Source organism: Schistocerca piceifrons, chromosome X, assembly GCF_021461385.2.
Source record: "Schistocerca piceifrons isolate TAMUIC-IGC-003096 chromosome X, iqSchPice1.1, whole genome shotgun sequence".
Taxonomy (NCBI): Eukaryota; Metazoa; Arthropoda; class Insecta; order Orthoptera; family Acrididae; genus Schistocerca; species Schistocerca piceifrons.
In genome coordinates this window covers 335,339,833-335,358,376 of record NC_060149.1, presented here as the reverse complement: position 1 = coordinate 335,358,376, position 18,544 = coordinate 335,339,833, and the positions used below count along the sequence as shown (strand labels likewise).

At 43.7% G+C, this 18,544-nt stretch overlaps 1 non-coding gene across 1 annotated transcript; it reads right to left on the bottom strand.

The window, feature by feature from the left end:
* Window positions 1-5,231: 5,231 nt before the first annotated feature.
* Window positions 5,232-5,308, bottom strand: Trnas-cga. The gene has a single exon. It is a non-coding gene; the product is annotated as a tRNA-Ser (tRNA).
* Window positions 5,309-18,544: the final 13,236 nt, after the last annotated feature.

The following is an 18,544-nucleotide window of genomic DNA, read 5'->3' as shown; positions in this document are numbered from 1 at the left end:
TTCAAATCTTCAGGATATTCAGGTATGTGGTGTCTGTAACAGTATTTTCTGCAACAAGTATTTACCGTGTATCTGTCGTCGGAAATTGGTGCAAAACACTTTAAGGTTAGGAGGGTTTCTCTTGTGGTCGGCATAGTATGTGGCTGCTGTATTTACCAAATTCTTACGTTGTGGTGTTTCACTTTTCCAATTACGCAGAACTTAGCCTCATCACTGAACATTAAGCCTGAATGGAAATTGTTATTTTTCATATTCACGTCCAGTATGAATCCTCAAAACTCTACACGTCATTATCACTATGATGAAAGGTTGTAATTATTGAATCCTTATGTTTTGGAAGCTCAAATGTCACAGCAAAATACGCCAGGCAGATACGATATGCAATAGTCTACACCTTGTACAACCACCTATCGATTGCCACGTATATAAACGGCGAGTGTCTTGAAATTTCTGGTGCTATCGTCGACTGATTTAAGCAACAGGAGTTGCAGTGTCGCACTCTCGACATGATCCTGCACAGTAGTAACTGATATGCGCCTGTTACAATGAAGAACGCAAAACACCTTGTGTTGTTGTGGTATTGTCATTTCGATTGGGCGAATATTGGGTAGTGAATGAGCGAGCTACCTGCACAGGGGACCTCTATTAGCAACCGTATGAAGTGGGAGTTTACCGCTGGTGCCAAGGTAACTTTCAATTTTGATGCTTCAGTTAAAACTCAAGTCAAGTTTATTGCTTCATTCACGTAGAATATATAGTCTTGTGACGTCCAACGAACTTTTTCTTAAACACCCTTTACAGTACAGATGTTTCCACCTACAAGGCAACATTACCACAATGAGCAAAATCTGATTTATTATTTTTGAAAACATTACTGGAAAAGTCAGAGATAAATGGAGAATATTTGTAATTAATTATAAAACAGTGTAGATCGCAAAGGCACGTTTATTACAAGGTGACCGGTTCCGATCATCACATGATCATCCTCAGACCTTCAAAACTCTCATAAGATACAGGATGTAAATTAGAGGAGTATATAAAAAGAATTACAAATAAACATAAGATTACAAAACAGAGATATACCTATATTGATGGACAATAGTTGTATACGGAGAGTAGGAACCGCTGAACGACGATAGTCAACTACTGGAGACAGCAACGCAGCTATTTCTTAAGTATTGGAGGCTCTGTCTACCGCTTACAGCATGTTGTCAGCGTTAACCAATCAGTTATGCCGAAAGAATTATGTACAAAAAGATGTACTTACGGGTATTAGTAAGCAGAAGGCCATAGCTACGTAGAATACCTTTCTACATCTACATCTACATTCATACTCCGCAAGCCACCCAACGGTGTGTGGCGGAGGGCACTTTACGTGCCACTGTCATTACCTCTCTTTTCTGTTCCAGTCGCGTATGGTTCGCGGGAAGAACGACTGTCTAAAAGCCTCCGTGCGCGCTCGAATCTCTCTAATTTTACATTCGTGATCTCCTCGGGAGGTATAAGTAGGGAGAAGCAATATATTCGATACCTCATCTAGAAACGCACCCTCTCGAAACCTGGACAGCAAGCTACACCGCGATGCAGAGCGCCTCTCTTGCAGAGTCTGCCACTTGAGTTTGCTAAACATCTCCGTAACGCTATCACGGTTACCAAATAACCCTGTGACGAAACGCGCCGCTCTTCTTTGGATCTTCTCTATCTCCTCCGTCAACCCGATCTGGTACGGATCCCACACTGATGAGCAATACTCAAGTATAGGTCGAACGAGTGTTTTGTAAGCCACCTCCTTTGTTGATGGACTACATTTTCTAAGGACTCTCCCAATGAATCTCTTCTTTATGACAAAGAAGAAAAAGTTTGGTAATGCAGCTGTTGTCGAATAAATATACTAAGAACATTAAAAAGGAAACAAACGAAGATCGCATTCATTTTGTATAGGTTGCCCTCTAGGAGCAAGGTGGAAGAATAATTGCGATGTTGGTGGTTTTTATGTAGATGGTGAACGCTGTTGCAAAGATGTACCAGTAGGACGATTTCCAAAGAGATGGCGGTGAATCACGATAGGTGATGTACAGCAGACGACATTCCATAGATATACGAAGTAGATGGTTTGGTTCCTGCGGAGATCGTATCCTATGTATTAATGTTTTGAAGAGCGCTTCATGTTATTAAAATTAACTCTTCTACCTGATACATTTAAAATTGATAGTTAGAACAAATTTCTGTTGCTAGCAACTTTAGTGAGAGTCAAACCGACATTTTATGAAAAAATACGACAAACAACAGATACTCTTACAAATTCCAGTAGGAAGTTTACTAAAATGACCTATATGAGACTTATTTAAGAGAAAATAAGCAAATCAGTAAAAAAAATTGGCAATAGCCTTTACAACTAACAACCATTTACAAAAACAACTAAAACATACAACTGGCGAATCTAGCAAATACAAAAATTCTGGCATCTACAAAATACACGGCAAGGACTGCGATAAACAATACATTGGGCAAACTGGCCGTAACTTTTTAATGCGTCTCAGAGAATATAGTTCTGGTACCACATGTGTTTATATCGTTATTTGTTTACCATCTTGGTGAACATAATCACGCTGAAGGTTGCATTTCTAACAACATGAATACTTTAAATAATGCACCTAAAGGGCTATTTCTTAATACGTTAGAAGACATCGAAATTTATTCACATTAAAAAAGCAAACACTTTTCTGTTATAACCGAGCAGCTAGGCTTCAAGGACCAAAACTTCTTCGAGCTTTTTAATGATCTACTTCAGTATGAATACTGTGATGTCTTGCTTTTATAACTGTACAAATCTGTTTTATATCCTTCTTCATTCTCTTTATTGTGACCCATGTTGTTGTGCTTAGTGTTATTTTACTTAAATATAATTGGCTCTGAGCACTATGGGACTTAACATCTGTGGTCATCAGTCCTCTAGAACTTAGAACTACTTAAACTTAACTAACCTAAGGACATCACACACATCCATGCCCGAGGCAGGATTCGAACCTGCGACCGTAGCAGTCACGCGGCTCCGGACTGAGCCCCTAGAACCGCGAGACCACCGCGGCCGGCTTAAATATAATTGCTTATGACATTTTTCTTTAATTTCCTAGTATTTCTTACATATTTATATAATATTATTACATTGTGCAAATAGTAGGCATTATATTTTTAATTAATACTTGTTCATCCTGAAATTACCTTACTTAAGTAGTTTTTGACATTACATATTTTTTCACTAGTTATCGGTTCTGTATTTTAGAAATATGGGCACATATTTCTCTTCAGTATTTCTAGCTCCTCATACCACTTTTGTTGTTATTTGCTAGCATATTATGATCAGCAACGTTGATATCTACATTGTAAGTAGGCTGTTTAGGTTTTCTTATCGGCAACGTTACGTAGCGCTCTGTATGAAAATCACTGGCTGTGCTGTGTGCAGTCTGTGGCTAGTTTGCATTGTTGTTGGAATATCTGCCATTGTAGTGCTGGGCAGCTGGATGTTAACAGCGCGTAGCGTTGCGCAGTTGGAGGTGAGCCGCCAGCAGTGGTGGATGTGGGGAGAGAGATGGCGGAGTTTTGAAATTTGTAAGACTGTATGTCATGAACTGCTATTTATATTATGACCTTTGAACACTATTAAGGTAAATACATTGTTTCTTCTCTATCAAAATCTTTCATTTGATAACTATGCCTATCAGTTGTTTGTGACTTCCGTAGTTGGAATCTTTTATTTAGCTGACAGTAGTGGCGCTCGCTGTATTGCAGTAGCTTGAGTAACGAAGATTTTTGTGAGGTAAGTGATTTGTGAAAGGTATAGGTTAATGTTAGTCAGGGCCATTCTTTTGTAGGGATTATTGAAAGTCAGATTGCGTTGCGCTAAAAACATTGTGAGTCAGTTGAAGCCCAGTCACGTGTATAATTGTTCAAAAGGGGACGTTTCAACATTAACGGATACCTTTTATTTACATCCAGTTACTGCATCTGTGGAGCGTTCTCTACGAAGCTTAATTCAACGATGTTTGTAGGTGCTTCAGCGGAAACCGCTAGAGATCAGCGACTACCATCTTCATTGTGACCAGCTCCATCCCTTTGGAGCAGCGGTCACCATCTCCATAGAAACCACCAACGTCTTAATTATTTTACAAACTTGCCACCAGAGGGAATCTATACACAACGAATGCGATGTTTATTTGTTTCTTTTTTACAGTTATTTGCTAATAAGTACATCTTTTTTACGTAATTCTTTCGACTTATACCTGACTGGCTAACGCTGACATTATGCTGTCAGTTGTAAGCGTAGCCTCCAGTATTTAAGAAGTAGCTGCTCCTCTCTCCAGCAGCTCATTATCGTCGATCAGCGGTTCTTGCTCTCTGTGCACCGTAATTGTATATCAGTATGGATATATTTATGTTTTGCAACTTTGTAGCTAATTTTAAGTTCTTTTATGTACCCTTCTAATTTATATCCTGTATCATATCGGAGTTTTGAAGGTCTGAAGATGGTCACGTGCCTCTATGATCTAGATTGCTTTATAATTAATTAAAGAAGTCTGATCATCTCCTTCCAAGGATTAGGTGTTGTAATTACCCGTTCCGACCACTATCAACCATCCATCCATCTATCTCTTACGATGTCTACCTGGTTCTCTCTTTCTAGTTGGCCAATAATTAATTAACCTTTTTGGCACACTGTTTTCTGTCACATCAGCATGATCCTTCGGTTTCATTCTGTTCTTGTCATTAACTGAGAAGATTTTTAAATCTGATCGTATTGTTTCGTTCTTTACTTTATCCATTTTATTACAGTCTTACATATCTCATGAACTTTGTCTTTGCTTCCAGAATGAGATTTTCACTCTGCAGCGGAGTGTGCGCTGATATGAAACTTCCTGGCAGATTAAAACTGTGTGCCCGACCGAGACTCGAACTCGGGACCTTTGCCTTTCGCGGGCAAGTGCTCTACCAACTGAGCTACCGAAGCACGACACACGCCCGGTGCTCACAGCATTACTTCTGCCAGTACCTCGTCTCCTACCTTCCAAACTTTACAGAAGCTCTCCTGCGAACCTTGCAGAACTAGCACTCCTGAAAGAAAGGATATTGCGGAGACATGGCTTAGCCACAGCCTTGGGGATGTTTCCAGAATGAGATTTCCACTCTGCAGCGGAGTGTGCGCTGATATAAAACTTCCTGGCAGATTAAAACTGTGTGCCGGACCGAGACTCGAACTCGGGACCTTTGCCTTTCGCGGGCAAGCGCTCTACCAACTGAGCTACCGGAGCACGACACACGCCCGGTGCTCACAGCTTTACTTCTGCCAGTACCTCGTCTCCTACCTTCCAAACTTTACTGAAGCTCTCCTGCGAACCTTGCAGAACTAGCACTCCTGAAAGAAAGGATATTGCGGAGACATGGCTTAGCCACAACCTTGGGGATGTTTCCAGAATGAGATTTCCACTCTGCAGCGGAGTGTGCGCTGATATAAAACTTCCTGGCAGATTAAAACTGTGTGCCCGACCGAGACTCGAACTCGGGACCTTTGCCTTTCGCGGGCAAGCGCTCTACCAGCTTTGCTGCTTGTATACGTAATTGATTCACTCAGCAGCTCGACAATTGTTATTATCTTATAGGAACTGAAGCATTTTTATCCTAACAACTAAAATGTGGAGACAAGGGGTGAATGAAATCTATGGATAGTAGTAGAGCTGGGCTGCTAATGGTAATGAGAGCCTTCAGCTCTCCACCCAATGCGTGGTTGCGTTGGTGTGGAGGGTAGGTACCAGACTGATGTCCAAACCCCAGTAATTGCATAATTTCCTTTCTTTCCTACCAGAACTCATCAGCTGTGGTGGGATTATGTGGCGGTCAGCACCCCCCAAGCCGATGGCTGGTCTCGGTCGGTGAAGCGTGCAACCAGCCTCCTGTCGGGCCTGTGTGATGCGTTATCTCGCCCAGCAGATGGCTAGAATATGTGGTCAGTACTCCAACGGTATAGTGCTGCATCAGCTCCCAAGCATCCGTTAGCGCTTTTTTCAACAGACTTCACAAAATCAGTCGCATTAGCTGAGCACGTGTGCGATTTAGTTCACGATGCGCCAAGGCATGCCGAGACGAGTAGTGAAACTCCGTGCGGATCGCACATCAGCCCTGAGAACCAAAGAGCTTGTCAGCAAAAGGTGACACACAGCAGCAGCGTTTGCTTGCACAAGACAATGAACAACAGTATGGTTGGCTCACAGGGCGATGGCTACTGGGTGGCTAAGTGGTCCAGACATGAACTATTGATCCCCAAGGCAGGGGGCGTTCAGTTGATGAAAGGTAGTCAACTGGTTTCCCACATACTGCAGAAAAACAGACTCGCAGCCAGTGAAGACAGCATCTATGTCCAATAGCATAATTATCCATTTTAAGATGATGACTGACATACACTTTTCCTGCTAGCTCCTGGCAGTGTCTGATACTCCTGGTTTAAAATGGGCAGTTTTATATGAATTACGGTTTCTGACATGGCAGTGCTTTCCCGCCAGCAGAAACAGGGTGAGAGACGTAGTCATTGGGAAGTCATGACATCACTACCTTGGTGGCCCAGTATGTCCACTTTGCCAGCAAAACTGCAGTCCTGGGGTGCTGCGATGTTGTCGCAACTTCGCATTCCGGGAGCCTTGGATGATGCCTTCCACAATGTCAGCATAGTTTGAATATGGCTTCTTGCGCAGGACCACTGAGGCTTTTTTCGCCACTGAGCCGTGATATCTGCTTACTGAGTCATTCCCGGATCCGTTCTGCTATACTCAGCAGAGACATGTTGCAGCAAAAGTTTTGATACACAGAGTTTACTTCTTGAAGTAAACTACCACCCTATCGTATAACGTTGACATGTCACGTTGAAATATCGTCATCAAGCGAGGTGGCTCAGTGGTAGGACACTTGACTGGTATTCAGGAGGGTGCTGATTCGAATCCTCCTCTACCCATTCATACTACAGTGACCCATTGCAGGCTGCGGCTACAGGACGTCGCGTCAATTCTGACCTTTTACTGTAACTATATAGAATTTCACCTCGCACGTGACAGTACACGTACGCTCTCCCTCCAACGACATTCAAGTTCTGTTAGTGATATCACCGTGTGACAACCACAGTATTCTGTGATCAGAACTCTACTTGGACAAAGTCCCCCAAGGTTCTCTACTTTAACGGGTATGCATGTATGGTGTATTATTTGCACCTGGTCTGCTAGTTCCTAATCGAAAATCGTTTTAATATATAGAATCGTGTTAGATCCATCCTAAACTCAGTGTGGGTTACTAGACCTGGTATCGACACTCGTTTCGTACAGGCTTTTGTTTGTTTTGCTTAGAGCAGCGCAGTGTCGGTTAGACTGTCAGTGACAGAGCCGCTCGTGTTCCTGCTGCTAATAAGGCGAGTACACCGTTCGTTTATTACATATTTTTACGAGTTTCAAACACGAGTGACTTCAGAAATGGATAGGCACTGTGATTGCTATGTACAGATGCGAGCTGAGTTGGTGATCCTTCGCTCACAGTTCCAGGCAGTGTTGGCTTCCGTCATACAGCTTCAGGCTGCTGCCAAGCGGCATCACAGTGGATGGTCGGACGCGGGGATGCGACGGACGTAGAGCACCACCCACGTGTCCCCTGATCGGTCCACCACCGTGGCCGCCGCGGGTACTGCCTGCACTGAGGCTGACACCTGACCTGTGGTCGAGTGGGAGATCATTCCGAAGTCTGGCAGGCAGCGAAAGACTTTCCTAGGGGCTGATCGTAGGACCTTTCTGGTTCATTTGACGAACAGGTTTCGGGCGTTATCTGTGGCTGACGAAGTCTCTGAGCCGGATGCAGTCGTCCACCCCGTTACAGAGGAAGCTTCTCGGCCCGCAAGGTCTGGGCATTCACAGAGGGTGGGTTTGCTGGTAGTTGGGAGCTCCAACGTTAGGCTCGTAATGGGGCCCCTTAGGAACATTGATGCCAAAGAGGGGAAAGACCCCAGTGTGCACTCCGTGTGCATACTGGGGGGAGTAATTCCACATGTGGATCATGATGAGGATGATGTTCGGTTTGTGGGGCGCTCAACTGCGCGTTTATTCCAACCTTTGCTCAGTCCAATCTCGCCACTTTCATGAATGATGATGAAATGAAGAGGACAACACAAACACCCAGTCATCTCGTCCAGATGTGGAAAGGGTGCTTCTGGATGCCATGAAGAGCACAGGGTGCAGCGAACTGCAGGTGGTGGCCCATGTCGGTACCAATGACGTGTGTCGCTTTGGATTGGAGGAGATCCTCTCTGGTTTCGGGCGGCTAGCGAATTTGGTAAAGACTGCTAGTCTTGCTTACGAGATGAAGGTAGAGCTCACCATCTGCAGCATCGTCGACAGAACCGACTGTGGTTCTTTGGTGCAGAGCCGAGTGGAGGATCTGAATCAGAGGCTCAGACGGTTCTGTGACCGTGTAGGCTGCAGATTCCTTGACTTGCGAAATCGGGTGGTGGGTTTCCAGATTCCGCTTTATAGGTCAGGAGTCTATTACACACAGGAAGCGGCTACACGTGTAGCGGGGTCTGTGTGGAAGGGACTGGGCGGTTTTTTTTAGGTTAGAGGGTCTCAGGAAAGGGCGTCCGTCTAAAAGAGGGCAGGTAAAATACAGTAATGTAGTTGTAGAAACGATAGGTATTGAAGTTGTAAATTGTCGTAGCTGTGTTGGGAAAGAACCAGAGCTCCAAGTCCTAATAGAAAGCACTGAAGCTTAAGTAGTTCTAGGTACGGAAAGCTGGCTAAAACTTGAAAGAAGTTCAGTCGATATTTTTGCAAACGACGTAAAAGTGTTCAGAAAGGATAGATTAAATACAGTTGGTGGTGGAGTATTTATTGCTGTTAGAAGTAGTTTACCTTGTAGTGAAATTGAATTTGATAGTTTCTGTGAAGTAGTAGAGGTTATACTAGACAATCGGAATAAACTATTAATTAGATCGTTTTACCGATCCTCCACTCAGAAGATATAGTTGCTGAACAGTTCAAAGAAAACTTTAGTCTCATTTCAAATAGGTACCCTACTTATACACTTATAGTCGGTGGCGACTTCAACTACCCTCAATATGCTGGAAAAGTTATACGTTTAAAGCCACCGGCAGGCATAAAACGTCATCCGAAATTGTACCGAATGCTTTCTCAGAAAATAATTTTGAACAATTAGTTCATGAGCTCACTAAAAGCATAAATGGTTACGAAAACATACTTGACCTCTTAGCAACAAATAATCCTGGACAAATAGTGAGTATTGTGACGAATACAGGTATTAGCGACCACTAGCAGTTGCTGCTAGGCTGAATACCGTAACACACTCAACCATAAAAAAGAAACGCAAAGTACATCTATTTTAAAAAAGCTGATAAAAATGCTTTTCACGCCTTTTGAAGAGGCAGTCTCTACTCCTTCCGATCTGATCACGTAAGCGTACAAAAGATGTGGAATGATTTAAAAGAGATAGTATCGACGGCAATTGAGAGATATATACCACATAAATGTGGTGATGGTACTGATCCCCCAAGGTACACAAAACGGGCCAGATCGCTGTTGCAGAAGGAACGGAAAAAGCATGCCAAATTTAAAAGAATGCAAAATCCCCAAGATTGGCAAAGTTTTGCAGAAGTTCGAAATGTAGCGCTTGCTTCAATGCGAGATGCTTTTTATAATTTCCATAACGAAACTCTGTCTCGGTTCAAATGGTTCAAATGGCTCTGCGCACTATGGGACTTAACATCTGAGGTCATCAGTCCCCTAGAACTCAGAACTACTTAAACCTAACTAACCTAAGGACATCACACACATGCATGCCCGAGGCAGGATTCGAACCTGCGACCGTAGCAGCAGCGTGGTTCCAGACTGTAGCGACTAGAACCTCTCGGCCACACTGGCCGGCTCTGTCTCGGAATCTGGCAGAAAACCCAAAGAGATTCTGGTTCTATATAAAGCACACCAATGGCAAGACGCAATCAATACCCTCACTGAGCTGTAACAACAGTGAAGTCACTGATGACAGTGCCTGTAAAGCAGAGTTATTAAACGCGGTTTTTCGAAACTTTTTCACCAAAGAACACGAGGTAAATATTCCTGAATTCCAGCAACGTAGAAGTAGATATCCTCAGTGTAGCAAAGAAGCGTAAATCAGTTAATAAAGGTAAGGCTACCGGTCCAGATTGTATACCAGTCAGGTTCCTGTCAGTGTATGCTGATGCAATACCTCCATATTTAGCAATTACATACAACCGCTCGCACACAGAAAGTTCCGTACCTAAAGACTGAAAACTTGCTCAAGTCATACCAATACCCAAAAAGCGAAATAGGAGTAATTCGCTGAATTACAGGCCCATATCACTAACGTAGAGCCTGCCACTGTGGCCGAGCGGTTCTAGGCGCTTCAGTCCGGAACTGCGCTGCTACTACGGTCGTAGGTTCGAATCCTGCCTCGGGCATGGGTGTGTGTGATGTCCTTAGGTTAGTTAGTTTTAGTAGTTCTAAGTCTAGGGACTGATGACCTCAAATGTTAAGTCCCATAGTGCTCAGAGACATACGAACCATTTGAACTAACGTAGATTTGCAGTAGGGTTTTGGAACATATACTGTGTTCGAACATTATGAATTACCTCGAAGAAAACGCTTTATTGACACATAGTCAGCACGGATTCAGGAAACATCGTCCTTGTGAAACACAACTAGCTCTTTATACTCATGAAGTAATGAGTGCTACCGACAGGGGATGTGAAATTGATTCCATATTTTTAGATTTCCAGAAGGCTTCGACACTGTTCCTCACTAGCGTCTTCTAACCAAACTGCGTGCCTATGGAATATCACCTCAGTTGTGCGACTGGATTCGTGATTTCCTGTCAGAAAGATTACAGTTCGTAGTAATAGACGGAAAGTCATCATATAAAACCGGAGTAATATCCGGTGTTCCCCAAGGAAGTGTTAGAGGCCCTCTATTGTTCCTGATCTATATTAACCACATAGGAGACAATCTGAGTAGCCCTCTTAGATTATTTGCAGATGATGCTCTCATTTACCGTCTTGTAAAGTCATCAAATGACCAAAACGAATTACAAAATGATTTAGATAGTATATCTGTGTGGTGCGAAAAGTGCAATTGACCCTGAATAAAGAGAAGTGTGAAGTTATTCACATGAGTACTAAAAGAAATCATCTAAATTTCGATTACGTGATAAGTCACACAAATCTGAAGGCTGTAAATTCAACTAAATACTTAGGGATTACAATTACAAATAACCTGAACTGGAACTATCATATAGATAATGTTGTGGGTAGTACAAATCAAAGACTGCGATTCATTGGCAGAACACTTACAAGGAGCAACAGATCTACTAAAGAGACTGCTTACACCACGCTTGTCCGCCCTACTCTGTGCGGTGCGGGATCCGCATCTGATGGGACTGACGGATGACATCGAAAAAGTTCAAAGAAGGGCGGCTCTTTTTGTATTATCGCGAAATAGGGGATATAGTGCCACACACATGATACGTGAGTTGGCGTGCGAATCATTAAAACAAAGGCGTTTTTCGTTGCGACGGGATCTTCTCATGAAATTTCCATCAACAGTTTTCTCCTCCGAATGTGAAAACATTCTGTTGACACCCACCTAGATAGGGAGAAATGACCATTACGATAAAATAAGAGAAATCAGGGCTCGCACTGAAAAACTGAAGTGCTCGTTTTCCCCGCGCGTCCCGCGCCCGGGTTCCCGGGTTCGATTCCCGGCGGGGTCAGGGATTTTCTCTGCCTCGTGATGACTGGGTGTTGTGTGATGTCCTTAGGTTAGTTAGGTTTAAGTAGTTCTAAGTTCTAGGGGACCGATGACCATAGATGTTAAGTCCCATAGTGCTCAGAGCCATTTGAACCATTTTTTTTCCCCGCGCGCCGTTGGATAGTGGAACGGTAGAGAGACTGCTTGAAGGTGGTTCATTGAACACTCTGCCAGGCACTTTATTGTGAATAGCAGAGTAATCACGTAGATGTAGGTGTAATCCCAACTACCGCTATGTGGTACAAGAACAGTAGATTCGACTTCCAATTCTAGTGGCAATTTCTCCTGCACTCTTTATAGGCCCACCAAGATCTTATCAGGCATTAACAGAGCTGGACTCAACTGCCCATGTGCGGCATGTAAAACTCAACTCCGTTACCACTTACGAGCATCCCACAAGCTATCAGCTAAAGCCTGAAACACTCCTGCTACTGTCATTCTCTTACCCGAAGAATCTACCAAAGTCTGCATAATTTCCAGGTTCCGGTTCACAGTATTTATTGATGTCTTTACCAGGTGTGTTACCTCCATTACTAACCTTCGTAGTGGCTATGTGGTATGCAATACACCTTTTTCCAAACTGGTTTACCGTGTAGTGTGTCATTCCACGGTAGCCTTATTCTTCCTTGCTAACATCACTCACTGCCTCTATCGTACCATTCAGATCCCGGATGACACTGACATCCGCAATATCGAAATCCGTTTTCAATACCTACCCTCGTGTGTAACCAAGCTTGCTTATGTCGCTGTACTGTGCGTGACTATACATCCATTATGTGCTGCATCTGCACTCCCAACTGTTGATATGACTGGTACACCTTATCGGAGTCACTCCCCTTTTCTTCAGCACATCTTATCCTTCCATCTCCCACCTTAACTCCATAAACACGTCTCCTAAGCGTTTCATCTCATTACGCATTTCCCAAGCGTTCAGGGTCAGCATCAGTGCAAAACCCTGGCGTGTGAGTACTACACCTGCTTGCTTTGTGAAAGTACTCCAGTTTCCGATGGTAGCACCGGTAGCGTCCCCGCTCCACTTCTGATGAAGAGGTGCAGCACTGCCAGGTTAGGCACTCCTCACATCATTACTTCAACCCATAGCAACCTTGTAACAAGGAAATCCTAACGCTCCACTTCCTTCTTTGAAAGATGTGCCGTCTCGTAGACGTAGGTAGGGAAAACCAAACACAAAATACCTAGTTTACACAGAAATTAACACTACATATAACACGAGCAAAACTATTCCATCCTATCCTCACCCTCACCTGACACTTTAATCAGTTACGCATCTAGATAGCACATCACCCAACATAACTGTAAACCGTATGCATTCTAACATAAGCCATATACTATTCCTCCTACTTCCTTGGTATGAACCCACACGGAATCTCCCTCACAAGTCGTGCAAGGTTTACACGCTTTCCCTTCTTGCTGCTACCCACAACTTTACCCTCAATGGGTGATGATATTTGCGTCAACTCATCTGGAGCACCTTGAAACAGCTTCTGACACCCAACAAAATGGTTCAAATGGCTCTGAGCACTATGGGACTTAACTACTGTGGTCATCAGTCCAGTAGAACTTAGAACTACTTAAACCTAACTAACCTAAGGACATCACACACATCCATGCCCGAGGCAGGATTGGAACCTGCGACCGTAGCAGTCGCGCACACCCAACATGAATAATAGTTGTACAAGGCTGTAAGTGAATAATGGCGTTTACCGGCGATGTTGTTTCAACTGCCTGATATGGCCCCTGATACTGAGCTACAGATTTCTTGGTTGGTTAGTTTGGGAGAGGGGACCAAAAAGCGAGGTCATCGGTCAGATTTGTTAGTCTTACAATTTTGAACGTAAGGGTTCGATACGTTACCCACTGAGCTACCGTATACAGTGGTAATCTGTCTACACTATTTACCAATCGCTCTTGACATTCCAGGGCTTTGGTGTTCTCCCTGAACAATCTCCCGAATTTTCCTCACTGTTTTGGCAAAATCGTTGATGGTATCGCCATCCTAGCCAACACTTAGCCCTATTTTGTAGAACGAAGACGGCATGCACCTCCAATAAACTACCTAATATGGTGATAGTCCTGTAGCAGCATAGACTTTTGAATCATATGTACTTGCAACAAAAGATAAATACACGTCCTAGTGGTTATCGAGAGAGTTCACATAACGACTGAACATCCTTCTGATTGTGTGATGTACCCTCTGCGTCCTACTGTTACCCTGATGATGCAGTAGACGCGTCCTTCAGAAAATCACACAGCTGCTTTAAGAAATCCGACATAAAGTTTGTCACTTGAGCTGTAAGCCTACTTTCTGGCACTCAAAATGTGAGCATGATTTATGCTTGTGTTACTGTTGCTGCCCGTTGGTTGGGGATTGTATTCATTTCCACATATCTAGAAAAATGATCAATAATACTCAGCAAAAATAGATTCCCAGCTGGAGTCTTATTGAATGGCTAGAGGAAATCCAATGACATCATTCATAATGGTTCCATTGCTCCCGCTAATCTCTGCAAAGTTTATAACTTACGGCTCATCTCTGCCCATCGTGTGCATTTTACTCAAGCCCTCGCATACTGATGCACATCTTCTTTCCTTGACTTTTACCAGTTCTGCTACACACCTGTTCAATGTTTCACAACTCCCACGTCCTGACAATACATGTCATGTGCTTCTTTCAGCTCTTCTTCTATTAGCTCCAATGGCACAACTACCCGCAGCCCTGACCTTGTCGTTGTATGCAACAACCAGCCAGACTCGGTGAACTGCAGCTGCAAGGCTGCTAGGAGTACTGTTTACATTTTGCGTCAGTCTGTTGTGTTGCTTGCTATTGTACAAAAAATAGTTTAAATGGCTCTGAGCACTATGGGACTTAACATCTGAGGTCATCAGTCCCCTAGAACTTAGAACTACTTTAACCTAACTAACCTAAGGACATCACACACATCCATGCCCGAGGCAGGATTCGAACCGGCGACCGCAGACTGAAGCGCCTAAAACCTCTCGGTCACAGCGGCCGGCTTTGGTATTGTACAGGGTCATGACCCAGTGTTTGTATGTCTGCTGCTTTTTGGCTTAAGGTATCCGTAGTCATATATTTCTTACCAAGCTTGTGTATGAATTCATACTCATATTCGCTTAACCTCAGTACCCATTAAGTCATTCTACTAGAAGGGTCATTAAGCCTCAACAAACACTTAAGAGCTGCATGCTCAGTTATCACTTTAACTTATTGCCATACAAATAACGTCGGAAACATGTGACTCTATATATCACATCAATTATCTCTTTTTCTGTTTTTGAGTAGTTTTCTTCCACTACGTTTAACTGTCTAGGGTCATACGCTACCGGATGTTCCTCTGTGTTTATTACTTGACTGCCCTCGTAGCCTGCAAGAATTAACACTGGATTTGATGTCAATGCTCTTTTTAACTCCTCGGACATGTCTTGGCATTCCTCCATCCATTCAAACATTACGCCCTGTTTTAAAAGTTTCATATGTGGTCCCACAACATTTCAAATCCTTTTATGAATTTTCTATAATAGTTCCCTAACCCTGGGAAAGATTGTAATTCATTGGAATTACTCGGAATCGGAAATTCACGTATTGCCTTTATCAACTCTTTCACTGGTGATTCTATGCCCTACATACGTAGCATCTTCCAATGCAAAATGACATTTTTTCATGCTTAATGTTGAATTCACTGCTCCTGATCTTCCAAAAACCTCTTGCAAACGTTGCGTATGCTCCGCCGTATACTTCACGAAACAATTCTATTACCTAAGTAAACCACACACTGGCGAGGTTTGAGTCCCCGCAGCACTCTACCAAGCAAACACTGAAACGTTGGTGGAGCATCCATTAAACCAAATGGTATCTTACGATACTGAAAACAGTCCCAGGGGATCACTGAACTCTATTCACATAATCCACGAGTTCCTTGTTAGCTACGGTGAGCTCTACTCTATTGGTGCCAACAACAGCTAAATTCATGGGCACTACTTTTCCATCCGATTCCTCCTGTACATGTTCTGTGCTTCTCCATACAAATCAATGTGATGTGTCTCATAGGTCATTATCTGCCAGTGGTTCTACCAAGCACAGTGTGATAACAGGTCACTCCGATCCTACATTTATCCAGACCAACTTCCCAGTGACTTGCAGCACAGTAACACGCGAGTTAATCTTTAGTGTTGACTGCCATTCGAGTGGTTCACGCCCTAAGGTTGATGCACTCTGCGTCTGTACTTGACTGGCGACTGTATCGCTTAGCTAGGTGAATTTCGGTATGCTGTGTTGACAGAAAATCAGTTTGCCATATGACCTCCACGAATAAAGCGAGGTCGTATCTTATCGGGAGACGTACAACGAGTACATAAATCCGTGTCACTAAGCCCAATACGGAAAAGTAGCTCGTTCATTGGAATCAAGTTATTTAGTACCTTATACCACGGGGACGCTACGCGCATCGGCAAAATCGAAAGACCGATATTGAACCAATCTGTCGCCCAGGTTGTTTGCGGCGATTCTGTTTCAACGACGTTCGGGCAAGGGACTGCTTCCCAACGAATCTTTAGGAATTTCATGGTAAGGACAGGTCTCCATAAGATGTCAGCCCCTAAATAGCTCACCGAAAGATAGAAGTCACGAATGTGTTTTATCATATAATTTATGCGACCATCATCAAGAGGGGGTTCAAGACTAGCAGGACGAACACAGAAATGAATGAGACGTGAATGTGTGAGTTTCTTGAGTCATCGTCAAAACAGTACGACGCACATATAGCATCTGCGTCTTCCTTTGTATATCAGTCGGGTCCAGCCCCCAAAGGAACTAGGCTTCGTGATCACCTTATACCGTAAGCGAAATACTTGTCTTTTCCATAGGAAACGACCAGACAATTGTTGTAGTTTCTTTGCCATCATCGAGAGAAGTGGCTAAACTTGGGCCACGTAATAAACTTTGCGTAAAACATACATATCCAGTATTCGGATTTTCTAGAGATTTTCTAGAGAACGCCTTTCATGCTCTAGTATCGCTCCCTGAATTTCTTCCGTAACAGACTTCCAGTTGAGCGCCGCCATTTTGAGTGGACAACGATCAATGATGACACCGAGAGACGTTTGCCGATCCACCTCAGTAGCCCATGAAACAACCGCGTCATCAAAACCTCGCAAGAGAAGAAGCTTTTATTTACATTCATTAAATTTTGCACCTGAACTCCGACAAAAATCATCGATTACAGCCTTCAGTAGAGGTACCTCAGAAGGACTGCGGAATAGAACTGTCACGTCATCCGCGTATGCACGAACACCTGTAGTCCCGCCGAAGAACGTCCTACCTTTCAGCTGGTATGCTAGCATCCGAAGTAGGGGCTCCAGAGACAACACAAACAAAGTCATTGACAGCGGGGTTCCTTGAGGCACTCCCCTACGGATATTTATTGTGGGCGTCTGTTGGCCATTAACAACCACCGAAACTGAAATACCTGTAAACAGATTTGAAAGCACTCACCGTGTGTCAACAGTGAAACCAACTGCCTCCAGAATCGGAAGCAGAAAGTCGTGATTAACACGATCAACTGCTTTATCAAAGTCTAGAAAAGCAAGAGCACAAGGGACGGACGTTACAGCAGCAACAGAAACCACGTCACGACACTCTACTATAGGGGTAAGAATGGTACGAGCAGGTACTCAGCTTTAATGTTTTGCAACAGTCGTCTCCATCAGAGCCAACATCTTACTATTAACTGCCCACCTCAGTCTTATAATCAAAGTTCAACAAAGGAAGTAGGTGAAAGCTATCAGAGGCAGCCGGTCCAGTGCGTTTCGGGATGAAAACAATTTTTCCCACTTAGAACGAGGTCGGCACTACTCTACATTGTAACACTCTATTCAAAAGGGAGGTAAAGTTAACACCCAACAACGGCCAAACGCGCACGTAAAATTCCTTGGGAAGGCCATTTAGACCTGGGGACTTTTGAGAAGCCGATCTCACAATAAGTTTGTAAACTACCTCTAGCTGAAAGGCAGCTAAGAGCGATGCATTATGTTCGGGTGTAATTGTCGTATCCAAATGGCTGACAATTGGGTCGTAAAAGCTGTCATTGGGCTCATCAATGTAGATGTCTACATAGTACTGACGTAAGATACGCACTACATCAGCTTGCGCCATTACGATACGTCCATCATTTGTCGTGAGAGAATGAATACAACCGCGTCGGCGACGGGTCTGATGCCGAAGCAAATGATATAAGGAAGTAAGTTCTTCCATCACCAATGAACGCGGCTTCGATCGGATTTTCAAACATTTCATTTGTATTCTCTTCAAGGTCAACAATTTTGCCTTTGCACGCTTAACACCCGCAATTCGCAGAGGGGCGTGAACCGAAGCAGCACAAAGTTCACGTAGGATAGAAAAGCAATATTCATAAGTTCTCCGAAAGACTTGTACTTTGGCAGCTCAGAAAAGTACAAAAGTTTGCCTGAGCCTTGGTTTTGCTAGCTGTGTCCACAAGTCAAGGGTGGAAGAGTATTTTCCAGTGGGCGTAGAATACGCTCCCACACGACCCTCATCACGTCATAGAGAAAGGGGTCAGCTAGGTGAGCGACGTTGAGCATCCACGGAAGGCGAAACAACATGACTAGTTGCCGTTCAAGATTGAGAGTTG